The 14,133-nt window shown below is 39.9% G+C and overlaps 1 protein-coding gene across 1 annotated transcript in view; it reads left to right on the top strand.

Moving 5' to 3' along the window:
• Positions 1-1,529: 1,529 nt before the first annotated feature.
• Positions 1,530-14,133, top strand: part of LOC121571109 (receptor-type tyrosine-protein phosphatase epsilon-like) — a 93,932-nt gene continuing 81,328 nt past the window's right edge. Inside the window, exon 1 of the mRNA XM_041882412.2 lies at positions 1,530-1,787. The gene's annotated coding sequence lies outside the window, so the exon portion shown is untranslated. The remainder of the gene's footprint in view (positions 1,788-14,133) is intronic.

Below are 14,133 nucleotides of genomic sequence, written 5' to 3'. Positions count from 1 at the left end.
AATGAAAAATCATTTTTGATTAGTTATAGTTTTTTTTGGGTCTATTTAGTCAGTTATAGATTATTTTCTTGTCAATTGGCACTGAAAATTCGTTTTTTGCTAATGCTAATATTAATTACTTTTCAACCAAAATGCAGGAGTAAAACACGTTTTCTGTATCTTGCGTTTTAAAAATGCATCACCATTTATTTGCGCACGATTGTGCACGTGTGCGTGCCAGAACACGCGCACAAGTAACAACTACTAGCATCTTTTGGTATGTCAAAATAGCTTGAAATTGATAATTTACTTATGAAGCTTGCATTTGGAATTTGTTGTTGAAATTAACATAATCAAAATATGTTGTAGACAAAATAATGAAGAGGGCTGATTGGTAGCCTCAATAAATAGACACAGATTTGTAGTTGAACAAGTCATTGCCTTTATAGATTATTATTATTTTTAAACTCGACTTGCTCTTTAAACGAAGGACTTGAATTTGACTCGACCAGTTCTACTTGGGACTTGCCTTGAGACTTGGACCTTGTGACTTGAGACTTGCACCTTGTGACTTGAGACTTGCTTGTTACTCGAATAATAGTGACTTGGTCCCAACTGTGCTATTTTTGTTGACGAAATTAACACTACCCTAAAAATCTACTTACCTGACGCAACCTGTTTACATATGGCAATAGTAGGTCTATATTCCACTAGAGCGGACTTCCTGACACAGAGGGTATTTGAATCGGTTGGTTTCAGCCTTTGGGACGAGAAGGAGGCGAACGTAAATGTGTGTGCTGCTGTGAGTTGCTACGTTAGCCATGTCAAGTTTGGGCCAATGTATTTAGCTCCTTTTATTCTTATTTTCTCCTTGGATTTGAGCACATGCATGCTGTCGCCAATGATAGCTCCCTAACCCGTTATTGAATAAATCCGGCACCTATTGGAAATCATCTTGCATCCTGTGCTGCCGACCTACAGTATCACCTCCCTTGGCCCCGAGACACTGTAGCTTATCCATTGTATGTGTGTGTGTGTGTGTGTGTGTGTGTGTGTGTGTGTGTGTTGTATGCTATGTTTGCTCATTCTTACCAGCATATGGCTCTGTTGATAGCCTATAATAGTTATTGTACGCGAACAAGATTAACAACATTAATTAACCTTGAAATAAAATGATGTAGGCTAATAATTACGTTTGTAGCCTATGTTAAGGAATTAGTCATTGTAGGCAAAAAATCTTAGAAAGGCCTAAACATAAAACAAAAACGACATATTTAGGCTACCAGGGTAATCATCTGACTTACATTCGCTTCACTCTATGGGCTATGTGCCTCATGCCTGCTTATTATATATATTAGACCTATACACGTATGCTGGTAGCCTGCTTGTGAGATGTCACTTTAATGTCAATGCATAGGCGTGTTCACAGGAAAAACACAAAATCATAGAGAAAATGATTATCATGGAACGTCCAGCAGCTATCGTCATTACCAATTCAGGAATGTGGATGATGCGCTGCTCTGCTGTGATGCTCACTCCTACCTGCCTGATGCAGATTAATGTAGCCTATGCGCCCGGTGGGACAGACCAGGCCTACTTCGCTCATAGCGACTTTTATACTACGGCTTTCTCGACCGGGCAGCAAGATGAATCCACTCCTAAGAGTTTTGCGGCATGGGAAGATAGTCTTCATTTTCGTATCCACTTCTCATTAACACCAGCTAATAAAAACACGGAGCTTTTTTCTCAGCCAATAAACCATATCATTCCTCAAGACGCTGCGAGATCACATTTCCTACATCTCTACGGTAAGAACGTCTCTGCTTTGATGATGCCACCTTTATTCATATGCCAGCCTGAGCCTAGTGAACAAAAAAACAGTTTACATTTTATTACTGAGATAGCTCTCTAATTTAGACCTATCCGATATAGCCTACCCAACCAATCATGTTTTACAATTATATCCGTGTCGACGAGCACTGTGAATAAGTCTACCGCATTTATATATGACAGATGTCAAAACATATATTCTCATATTGTCCATGTAGCAGGCATATTGTGTGCTAGCTTTGAATGAAACATGAATCAATCGATATTTTGCGTACCGCAGTTTATTAAATTGGCATGATATGACGTTTGCGACGTCTACACTACAGTACGTGGAACAAACCCGTGCCCCTTGCGACCACCAAGAATGTTCACAAATGCATTCATTGATAACGTTTGATAACTCTGGATCTAAACCTGTTTAAAGGGCACATTTCTGAACCTTCAGTAGCTCATATTCACCAGCAGTATCTCACACTGTCAGTAAGGACAGTGTTGAGGTTAGCCCACCCGGTCTATACGGAGTCGTGGAGGGGCGAGGCGCAGAGAACACGTTGATGGATATTTATTAGTAGGCTACCCAATACAGCAGCAGGCTGCCTAATGTCACAACTGTGGTTCACCCTTGACCACCTTCAATGATAGATGCTGTATGAGACATGTGCATCTTTTAAAAGTAGAAATTCTAGCTGTGCGTCTAAGAAATTGCTCAATAAGAAATTGCTCAATACTGTAATTGTTAGGGGTGCAGTAGATATGTTATTGTCAAATAAGTATTATACAAATGATTACTCTCAATACATAAGTACATATGTAATTGTGTAAATAGTTCGTCAATAACTTGTGCTCCACTCTGCTTAAGTGATAATGCCAGAGAACCCGGTGTTTGGAGGATCTATTGGCATGGGTTTCGTTGAGGGCCGGCAAACCGTGCCAATATATCCTCCAAACACCGGCTTCGAAGGCATTTTAACGGGTTACCAACATCTTCAAATAATGATTGACATATTTTCATTAAACACGTAATTTTTTTGAATTTATTCATACTATTTCATCCTTCCACCAGATATATCCCAGACACAAATCTAGGGTTGCTACCCTAGCCGGCTGGTCGTTCGTTCTATCGGTTCGGTTGCCAAAGACACGACCCAGTCGTTAAGTCTTTTTGTTCTGTATCGATGGACGCGACCCAGTCAAATGTTCTATTGCCATGCTGGCTGGCAACGTTTTTATCCCTTGCGTGCTAGTTAGCCAACTACGGCTAACTTACAGTCAAGTCAAACAGTGCAGCCCGAATAACAGGAAAGTAGCTGCATTTGGATTTGTTTAAGCTTTTTTCTAGTGACATTTATTTGGAGACATCCATAACAATTAGCTAATGATGCGATATTTCATCTGGCATAGAACATGTGCTCTCTTGTCGGGACACTGTTCTTCAGAGGAGCTAGCCAACAACACAGCTAACACAATCACGTCAAGCCGAAGCTGGAAAGACTGCAAACTAGCTGCACTTCGTTTCGTTTTACCTGTTTTCTATTGACATTTCTTTGTATATATCCATAAAAATGATGCTGATTCATTATTTCGACTGGCTGAGAAAAGCTGCCTGCCTGTTTGTCTTGTCCCGACTCCCGACCCCTACATGTTCTTTGCTATGGGACAGCTGGAGATCGAATTTCAATATTGAAACAATGTCGCATGTTGCCAATGTCAGAGAGACAGACAACAAGGTTTATACAAATCTCCACTATTGAAAACCAATGGCTAGTCTAAAAGAAATTAGAGATAATGGCTAGATGCTTTTTACAGTGGAGATCAACTTTATACATTGTCTTGCTGGGCTGATGAGACAGTGGATTCCGCAGTGAGATGCAACAGAGTAAATAAGCATTTCAACTTCATAGCTTTAGCCGGTGGTAACTTGTGGAATAGACACTGGCTGGAATGTGGTTTTAACCAATCAGCATCCAGGATAATACCCACCCGTTGTATAAATAAGTTTATGTGTGCTCTTCATTGAGGTAATGTTGACTCTCCTATCATGTGCATAACAGCAGCCTGCATTTAGCCTGTCAGACAGGTTTCTGAGGGACTGGATGGATTGATTGATTGAATGTGTGAGGTAATTTGTTTACAAACCTTTCTAAAATCAGATCCTCTTAACAAAGGCACATCATTTAAATAATATACAATGTGCAACAAGTAATTGCTCTGTGTAATGTGAATAAACCTTATTAGCCTGTATAACAGCAAATAGACTCTGAGGTCACATTTGGCAGTAATTGGTCCAATATGTGACATAGGCCTAGCATTCAAATGAATCAGTATTCTCATACATGAATTATAGATGTTATTCATTCACAATATCAGTGCTGTAATGTCCTTCAGTTCTATCCCTGAACAAAATTCTAAAATAAAGCTAGAATATTTTAGACTGATATACAGACACTTCATCCAGAAGTCTATGAATAATATATTGGCTGTGACTTTCTTTCCAGGCCTGGAGATATGTGGGATGGGATTAGATACTTGTTGCTCAAATGGAGATGATTCATTTCATGATTACTTTTTTTCCATGTCCTGAGTCACAGTCTGGGTGGTTGGTAATCACTTCAATAACAGTGTTTTGCAGGTTTGGCTTTTGCTTGATTGCAATTCAGTTAAAGACTGAGACATTTCAAACAAATGGCATAGTTTATGCTGTATGTGTATTTTGTGTGTAACTTGGACCTTTACAAATACGTACTATTCCCATGGAGTAACAACATTACTGTTTATGCTTTTGCTTGGACAAATCATTTACCAACCGGTTTGGTATCTCCTCAGCATTCAATATACTGTGTCTACTCTTACAAGAAAGAGGAAAGAAGGGCTGATTGAAATAGTTTAGCAGAATTACTAGTTCAGTTTATTAGAATCTTGAGTTTCTATTGGTTTAAATTTACTCAAAATGGTTTAGCACCTATGTACTAGGCTTATGTACTTCCTCTTCTTGACTCAAGTAACCAGTGGCCACATTTAGTAAGGCTGAGCCATTGGCTAAATCCATGCATGAGTATGTCATATGTATTTTTTAAGGGCTTTCTCTCTTCATCTCCTTTTCTTTATCAGCACCATTTTGACAACACAGAATAGGTTAAATAAATGTGTTGTTGAATGAATCACTTGTTGTTATTATCTTGAGAGTAAAGGTATCACTGCTCTTTCTGTTCACTAGGTTCATACACGAGAACACATACAGAACACGCCCATGGTTGCCCAGGGTTGTTATATGAATGTCAAGATCCACTTCCGTGCTGACATTTTTTGCTGAAAAGATTCAGATTGCCATCTGCCTCAAGAATAATTAAATGGTTGCCTTAGAAACACAATTATATTACAGCTATAAAATATAATCCTGCAGCCTTTGCAGTCCCGTCAGGTATGCGGTTGGACGTCGGATGGATGGTAGGGGAGGATGAGAGGGAGAGATTAGATGAGAGGGAGTGGATATGCATTCATTGTCCATCTCTGAGGAGAATGAGTCTAGAGAGAGGTCAAATTAGCCAGTAGGAATTGGCTGTGAACTGTTTACTATTCCATCAAATGTTGTCTGTGTTACAGACAATAACACTAGGGAGGACACTGGGAAGATTTTTGGTTTCATTCATTAAAAGATTGACTTGCATAGTATTGTCAGGAATTGTTAAAGTGTCTGGCTTATATCAAAATTGATTAAATCTCATAGAACATGTACAGTTCATTTTTAACTTCCCTGTATACCCAACAGTGCTGATACAATCCACACTGTTTATGTTTCAACCCCTGGTAGTATGCTCCTACTTGGCTCATTTGGCAAATATTGCAGACCATACGGATTGACTGACAATTGCAAACCACCCTGGTGTGTGTTCTACTAAAGCTAAGATTGGAGGGTGCATCTGAGCTTATTGCTACTATAGATCTGTTTGTGAGCAGCTGGGTAATTACAGTTGGGGTGATAAAGTTAAGAGGCTCAAGAATGTTGTAACACATTTTATTTTGTCTGTCTTGTGTCCTTGAAATTAGATGCTTAAGAAGTCTTCTGTTGCTAAGAGGCCTGTTGGGGTGAGAGAAAGTAAAATGGAGAGAGAGGAGGCAGAGAGACCTTGTATGCACTTGTGTGCATGTGCATAGGCTACATCTGTTTATGAGGGTGTGGAAACATGACACATTGAAGTATTAACCCGAGTTTGCATTTTACAATGCATTAGTCACACTGGCGCAACCAAGTTGATGAGTTATGCCTGGCCTTTCACTTTCCCTGTAGTGAAAGCTGTGGGAGGAGGTTGGCTTGCCAAAAAAACACACAACAACGTTTCCTTGTAATCATAATGATAAACTGTGTGGGAATGGAATTGCCCATGTTCCATATATGGATTGTGGGATGTGGGACTGGGATGTGTCGGTTATAGTGCACTGCGTTACAAAACCTCTATCTCTCCTCTGTTATCATAATTGGGCCTTGCTATAAGATTACTGTAATAGACAGTTTATAACAGCATCACAGAGAGCAAGGTCATCAACAGGATGACAACATCTACAAGTTGTGATTGACTGTTGTGTGTTGTACATCAGATATCGTTCAACAACTTGAGCATGATACTTGCAATGCCAGGGTTGTAGGTTCGATTCCTACGCAGGACCAGTATGAAAAAGTATGAGAAATGTATTCACTCACTACTTTATGTCGCTCTGGATAAGAGCGTCTGCTAAATGACTAAAATGTGAAATGATTATGACAGTAGTTACCATTTATTTCCTATCATTTTGGAATAACTGTAATGTTGTTGTTTTTTCCAGTATGCTGAATATGTGAAGAGTTCTGATAAAGTTGGAACCCATATTGTAGGAGGATATGTTGAGTTGTAATTGTAATGATTATGTTGGCCGGTTCCTGGTCCCGCCTTGGCTGTGGCCTAGAAGTGTAATTTTTGGTCCCCTCAAACTCAAGGGTGGGGATCTCTGGAGTCATTGGTTGAGGTTTTATTTGCTCTTCCATCCACACTCTAAGTCGATCACAGTCATTCATGACATGATATGCAATATCTGTGATGAATATGTACAGTTGAAGTCGGAAGTTTACATACACCTTAGCCAAATACATGTAAACTCTGTTTTTCACAATTCCTGACATTTAATCCTAGTAAGAAATTCCCTGTCTTAGGTCAGTTAGGATCACCACTTTATTGTAAGAATGTGAAATGTCAGAATAATAGTAGAGAGAATGATCTATTTCAGCTTTTATTTATTTCATCACATTCTCAGTGGGTCAGAAGTTTACATACACTCAATTAGTATTTGGTAGCATTGCCTTTAAATTGTTTAACTTGGGTCAAACGTTTCGTGTAGCCTTCCACAAGCTTCCCACAATAAGTTGGGTGAATTTTGGCCCATTCCTCCTGACAGAGCTGGTGTAGCTGAGTCAGGTTTGTAGGCCTCCTTGCTCGCATACGCTTTTTCAGTTCTGCCCACACATTTTCTATAGGATTGAGGTCAGGGCTTTGTGATGGCCACTCCAATACCTTGACTTTGTTGTCCTTAAGCCATTTTGCCACAATTTTGGAAGTATGCTTGGGGTCATTGTCCATTTGGAAGACCCATTTGCGACCAAGCTTTAACTTCCTGACTGATGTCTTGAGATGTTGCTTCAATATATCCACATAATTTTCCTTCATGATGTCATCTATTTTGTGAAGTGCACCAGTCCCTCCTGCAGCAAAGCACCCCCACAGCATGATGCTGCCACCCCGTGCTTCACTTGGGATGGTGTTCTTCGGCTTGCAAGCAACCCCCTTTTTCCTCCAAACATAACGATGGTCATTATGGCCAAACAATACAATTTTTGTTTCATCAGACCAGAGGACATTTCTCAAAAAAGTACGATCTTTGTCCCCATGTGCAGTTGCAAACCGTAGTCTGGCTTTTCTATGGCGGTTTTGGAGCAGTGGCTTCTTCCTTGCTGAGCGGCCTTTCAGGTTATGTCGATATAGGACTCGTTTTACTGTGGATATAGATACCTTTGAACCTGTTTCCTCCAGCATCTTCACAAGGTCCTTTGCTGTTGTTTTGGGATTGATTTGCACTTTTCGCACCAAAATACGTTCATCTCTAGGAGACGGAACGCGTCTCCTTCCTGAGCGGTATGATGGCTGTGTGGTCCCATGGTGTTTATACTTGCGTACTATTGTTTGTACAGATGAACGTGGTACCTTCAGGCATTTGGAAATTGCTCCCAAGGATGAACCAGACTTGTGGAGGTCTAGAATGTGGTTTTCTGAGGCTGATTTCTTTTGATTTTCCCATGATGTCAAGCAAAGAGGCACTGAGTTTGAACGTAGGCCTTGAAATACATCCACAGGTACACCTCCAATTGACTCAAGTGATGTCAATTAGCCTATCAGAAGCTTCTAAAGCCATGACATCATTTTCTGGAATTTTCCAAGCCGTTTAAAGGCACAGTCACCTTAGTGTATTTAAACTTTTGGCCCACTGGAATTGTGATACAGTGAATTATATGTGAAATAATCTGTCTGTAAACAATTGTTGGAAGATTACTTGTGTCATGCAGAAAGTAGATGTCCTAACCGACTTGCCAAAACTATAGTTTGTTAACAAGAAATTTGTGGAGTGGTTGAAAAAAGAGTTTTAATGACTCCAACCTAAGTGTATGTAAACTTCCGACTTCAACTGTATATAACATTAGCATTTCAAATGCACATCTCCACACATCCACTTGGCAAAACCTCCTCAAACTTCCCCACACATCCGTGTTCAGTATCTCTCTAGAAACCACAACTACAGATGTTAGTGGCTTATGTCATGCCAAGGAATGTTAAACACCTGTCATTTACTGTAAAATACAGGTTCAGATTGTCCCCATACGTGTGCTGGGACTATGGCTGTTGCGGTGACCGTATTACCGCCACACCTGCGGTCACGATTCATGAAGGCAGTCAAATTCCACATGACCGTTTAGTCACGGTAGTTAGGCTTCTCCAAGCTCTGCTGCTGCTGCTGGTCATTAGTAGCCTACCAAACTTGCTAACTGCCTGGTACTCAGCACTCTATTGTCCCTCTAATCACTCTGACATCGATGCAAATGTGTTCGAAAATCTAATCACAAACACTTAATGAAGGCTATGCAATTGCAGGAGAAAACAGAGTGATGGCCTCTAATAAAAATATGAGGATCCCATCAGCTTTCTATAGGCTAGGCCTACTATATTTATTTCTCAACTTTCCTAATATTTAGCACATTGCTTACATTTACAACAGGTGTATAGCCTACCTGGCTTGCATGAAAATAAACCACGGGGAAAAGCTTCCTACATTCGCTATTTAAGTGCATAGATGACATGTATTTTTTCCCACTGCCCCTGTTTTGGTACAGGTGCATGATAATGGTCAATTCTAAATCTAAATCAAACCAAATGTCACACATATATTATTTAGTTAGGTAAAGACAAGATTAAATCAAGAATAGTCTGATGGGTGACAATATTTGCCTATTTACATTTTACATTTTAGTCATTTAGCAGACGCTCTTATCCAGAGCGACTTACAGTTAGTGAATAAATTTTTTAAAAATACTGGCCCCCCGTGGGAATCGAACCCACAACCCTGGCGTTGCAAACGCCATGCTCTATCAACTGAGCTACATCCCTGCCGGCCATTCCCTCCCCTACCCTGGACGACGCTGGGCCAATTGTGGGCCACCCATGAGTCTCCCGGTCGCGGCCGGCTGCGACAGAGCCTCAATTGTGAATTATATATTATCACAATTATCACAATGTATATATATAACAATGCCTTTTTTTGCAACTTGTTCGAATCATAGTCACACACCTCATGTAGCCTAGCCCATAGGCCTATATGTTTTAATAAGGTTTGTTTCACAACTAAAGTGGCCAAATAACTTCTTAAAATTAAGCACATTCATCCGCTTTACAACGGGTGTAGAGCCTAACTGGCATATATAAGCAGCGCGTGAGTTTGCTTTACAACGGGTGTAGAGCCTAACTGGCATATATAAGCAGCGCGTGAGCTTGAAGTTTGGGGAAGATAATTCTCCCCATAAAAATTCACCTTTTATAATAGAAGCGTTACATGCATAATTGCATTTGCGGTCACTTTTGATAATGGTGTTTTCTGCTAATGGAATATTCGAGTTTATAGCCTACTACCATGTGCGCATTGCTGTGCTTATAATATGAAGAAATAGCCTAATATTTTATCAACATTTTAAGCTAAACGTTCTGATCTGTTGCGTCAGCCACATTGCATAAAAACGTTTTTTGTAGTTGTATTAATTTGGGATCTATCACATCCCACAACTGTCCCAGACTATGATTGGAATATTTTTTTCTCACACAGAATATTTTTCGCACAACGTTTATACTATGGGGGATAGTAGATTGACATAGGCTAGTGCTTTTGCTGTTCGTTAGGCCTACTCATCTTGTTGGCTTACGAAAGTAAATGTGGACAGTTCTTCCAATATCTTCAATATGCACCTCGGAATTGGATAAGGACGTGCGCAGTTGCAGCCCCGATGTGTCTGTCTTCACTTGTAGCCTGTGAGAAAGACCCGATCACGTGACGGAGAGCCGTGTGAGTGAGAGACGCTTCGGATTGCGCAGCACACTCAGGGATAAGGGCACAATGCAGCACTTCGGGCCGCAAAAGGCACAGATTTTTTTAGGTTGCATTATGGCCACAAAGGGGATACTGCCGTGAAATTCGATGCATTATCAAGTGCTTGTCAAATTGTGAATAAGAGACTGTTGTAGTGTGTACAGCCTGCGCAAAAAACTAAGCAGAGTTTATGCCTTTCAAGCGACTTCTTTCAAATAATCGTTAGTCTCATCATGCAGCCTTACAATGTATTAAAAATCAAAACATATAGCCCAACATTTGTAGAACAACTAAAGTTACATTAATAACTTTAAATTAAGCATATACAGTGGGGAAAAAAAGTATTTAGTCAGCCACCAATTGTGCAAGTTTTCCCACTTAAAAAGATGAGAGAGGCCTGTAATTTTCATCATATGTACACGTCAACTATGACAGACAAAATGAGAAGAAAAAATACAGAAAATCACATTGTAGGATTTTTTATGAATTTATTTGCAAATTATGGTGGAAAATAAGTATTTGGTCACCTACAAACAAGCAAGATTTCTGGCTCTCACAGACTTGTAACTTCTTCTTTAAGAGGATCATCTGTTCTCCACTCGTTACCTGTATTAATGGCACCTGTTTGAACTTGTTATCAGTATAAAAGACACCTGTCCACAACCTCAAACAGTCACACTCCAAACTCCACTATGGCCAAGACCAAAGAGCTGTCAAAGGACACCAGAAACAAAATTGTAGACCTGCACCAGGCCGGGAAGACTGAATCTGCAATAGGTAAGCAGCTTGGTTTGAAGAAATCAACTGTGGGAGCAATTTTTAGGAAATGGAAGACATACAAGACCACTGATAATCTCCCTCGATCTGGGGCTCCACGCAAGATCTCACCCCGTGGGGTCAAAATGATCACAAGAACGGTGAGCAAAAATCCCAGAACCACACGGGATGGACCTAGTGAATGACCTGCAGAGAGCTGGGACCAAAGTAACAAAGCCTACCATCAGTAACACACTACGCCGCCAGGGACTCAAATCCTGCAGTGCCAGACGTGTCCCCCTGCTTAAGCCAGTACATGTCCAGGCCCGTCTGAAGTTTGCTAGAGTGCATTTGGATGATCCAGAAGAGGATTGGGAGAATGTCATATGGTCAGATGAAACCAAAATATAACCTTTTGGTCAAAACTCAACTCGTCGTGTTTGAAGGACAAAGAATGCTGAGTTGCATCCAAAGAACATCATACCTACTGTGAAGAATGGGGGTGGAAACATAATGCTTTGGGGCTGTTTTTCTGCAAAGGGACCAGGACGACTGATCCGTGTAAAGGAAAGAATGAATGGGTCCATGTATCGTGAGATTTTGAGTGAAAACCTCCTTCCATCAGCAAGGGCATTCAAGATGAAACGTGGCAGGGTCTTTCAGCATGACAATGATCCCAAACACACCACCCGGGCAACGAAGGAGTAGCTTCGTAAGAAGCATTTCAAGGTCCTGGAGTGGCCTAGCCAGTCTCCAGATCTCAACCCCATAGAAAATCTTTGGAGGGAGTTGAAAGTCTGTGTTGCCCAGCGACAGCCCCAAAACATCACTGCTCTAGAGGAGATCTGCATGGAGGAATGGGCCAAAATACCAGCAACAGTGTGTGAAAACCTTGTGAAGACTTACAGAAAACGTTTGACCTGTGTTATTGCCAACAAAGGGTATATAACAAAGTATTGAGAAACTTTTGTTATTGACCAAATACTTATTTTCCACCATAATTTGCAAATAAATTCATTAAAAATCCTGTGATTTTCTGGATTTTTTTTCCTCATTTTGTCTGTCATAGTTGACGTGTACCTATGATGAAAATTACAGGCCTCTCTCATCTTTTTAAGTGGGAGAACTTGCACAATTGGTTGCTGACTATATACTTTTTTTTCCCACTGTAGGAGTAACTATTTCTTTGTTAACCGCTCAAAACAGAATAGCCAAGTGCACACTCCCTCAAATTGTTTGGAGAAAATATTTATATTTTATTCAGCTTTGTTCAATTGTATTCTTCATACTATAAAATAATATAAAATAATACCACGGAATTATAAGCAAATCTTGTCTGCTAAATTAACTAGTGTAGTCCACAGCCATTTGGCGTAGCCACGTCAGGACCGAAAATAAGGACAACTCTGAGTATGCTATTCTTTTCTTCTGAAATAGACTACATTTTCTTCATATCATGCTTCTTTAGACCTGTCTAAAATAAATAATGGATTTATTGTGAATGTGTAGGCTATATTACATGGATTAATTATACTTTTAAAAATGGCTTGTAGGCTATGTGTGGAAGTCAGGAGATGCTAAATGTGTTTATGTTAATTAACGGTCAATTACCGTGAGACCGACAGTTATTTGCTTGACAATCACTGGCTGATGAAATTTCGTGACTGCCACAGCCCTAGCTGGGACTACTTGTTCGTTTACGTTTCACAAATTCTGCTTGGTAACTCCTACGGCATTTTTGCTGCCAATCTTCACTGTAATTTCACAGGATACAATTTTATACACGCATCAGTCATTATGTCAATTCTTATCATGGCCTTGAGGTTTGGACCATGAGTAAAATAGCAAATAATGATAACCTCTCTAAGTACTGTATACTATAGCTCAGTTGATAGAGCATGGCGTTTGCAACGCCAGGGTTGTGGGTTCGATTCCCACAGGGGGTATGAAAAAAAATTAAAAAAAGAATGTATGCACTAACTAACTGTAAGTCGCTCTGGATAAGAGCGTCTGCTAAATGACTAAAATGTAAATGTAAATGTAATACTTTCTACCACACTCTTTGTCAAGCTAGAGGTTTACCCATATGAGCATGTAAGTTATTAATACTTCACGAGAGTATGTCATGAAAGTGTGGAAGCATGTGACTTGCATGAACACTTACCATAAGATCAGCTGTTCTCTGTGAACCTATAGCTTGATTTCCTATCATGCATCCCAGAAATATATCGACATGCATGCGGAATCACGCTTTTCACTCTTACTGCTTTAAGATGTCTCGTAGTGTAGCAACTAGCAAGACACTTCCCTTAAAATAAAACAGAATCCTATGTCATTAACCTACAATGCATTTGTAATCCGACACCGGCATCTAAAATGTCACATTATTTTGAAATATTTCCAAACCAATAGTTTGGTTGCTATGTGTAGGCTATGCAAGGCTTATGCACTACTTGATGATGTGTGTTTGTAAGTAAGTATGAATGAATGATCAAGTCACAGAGGAGTGCTACACGATGTCTTCACACATAACATCTTAATGACTGGCATATGTCCTCTCTCTTAGTCAATGGGCAAGTTGAGTAATTATTCTGGGCTATAGCACGTGCCTACTGTACACTGTAAAACGTTTCCCTGTAATATACAGCATTATACTGGCAGCAGAGATGCTGTAAAATGATTTACAGTAAGATAAACAGTGGTATTATACAATACGGCATTATACTGTAAATTAATGAGCATACTGTAATCATTACAGCAACACAGCTGTATTATATAATTACAGTAATTTGCTGGCAACTCTGCTGCCAGTATAATGCTGTATATTTACGGTACATCATTTTCCATAATCAGTTTTACGGTACCATTGCTCTTACTGTAATATTTTTTCCGGTAATTGTAATGAATGAACAAATG

Source organism: Coregonus clupeaformis, chromosome 1 (genome assembly GCF_020615455.1).
Source record: "Coregonus clupeaformis isolate EN_2021a chromosome 1, ASM2061545v1, whole genome shotgun sequence".
NCBI classification, from domain to species: Eukaryota; Metazoa; Chordata; class Actinopteri; order Salmoniformes; family Salmonidae; genus Coregonus; species Coregonus clupeaformis.
This window is presented reverse-complemented; position numbering and strand designations above follow the sequence as displayed.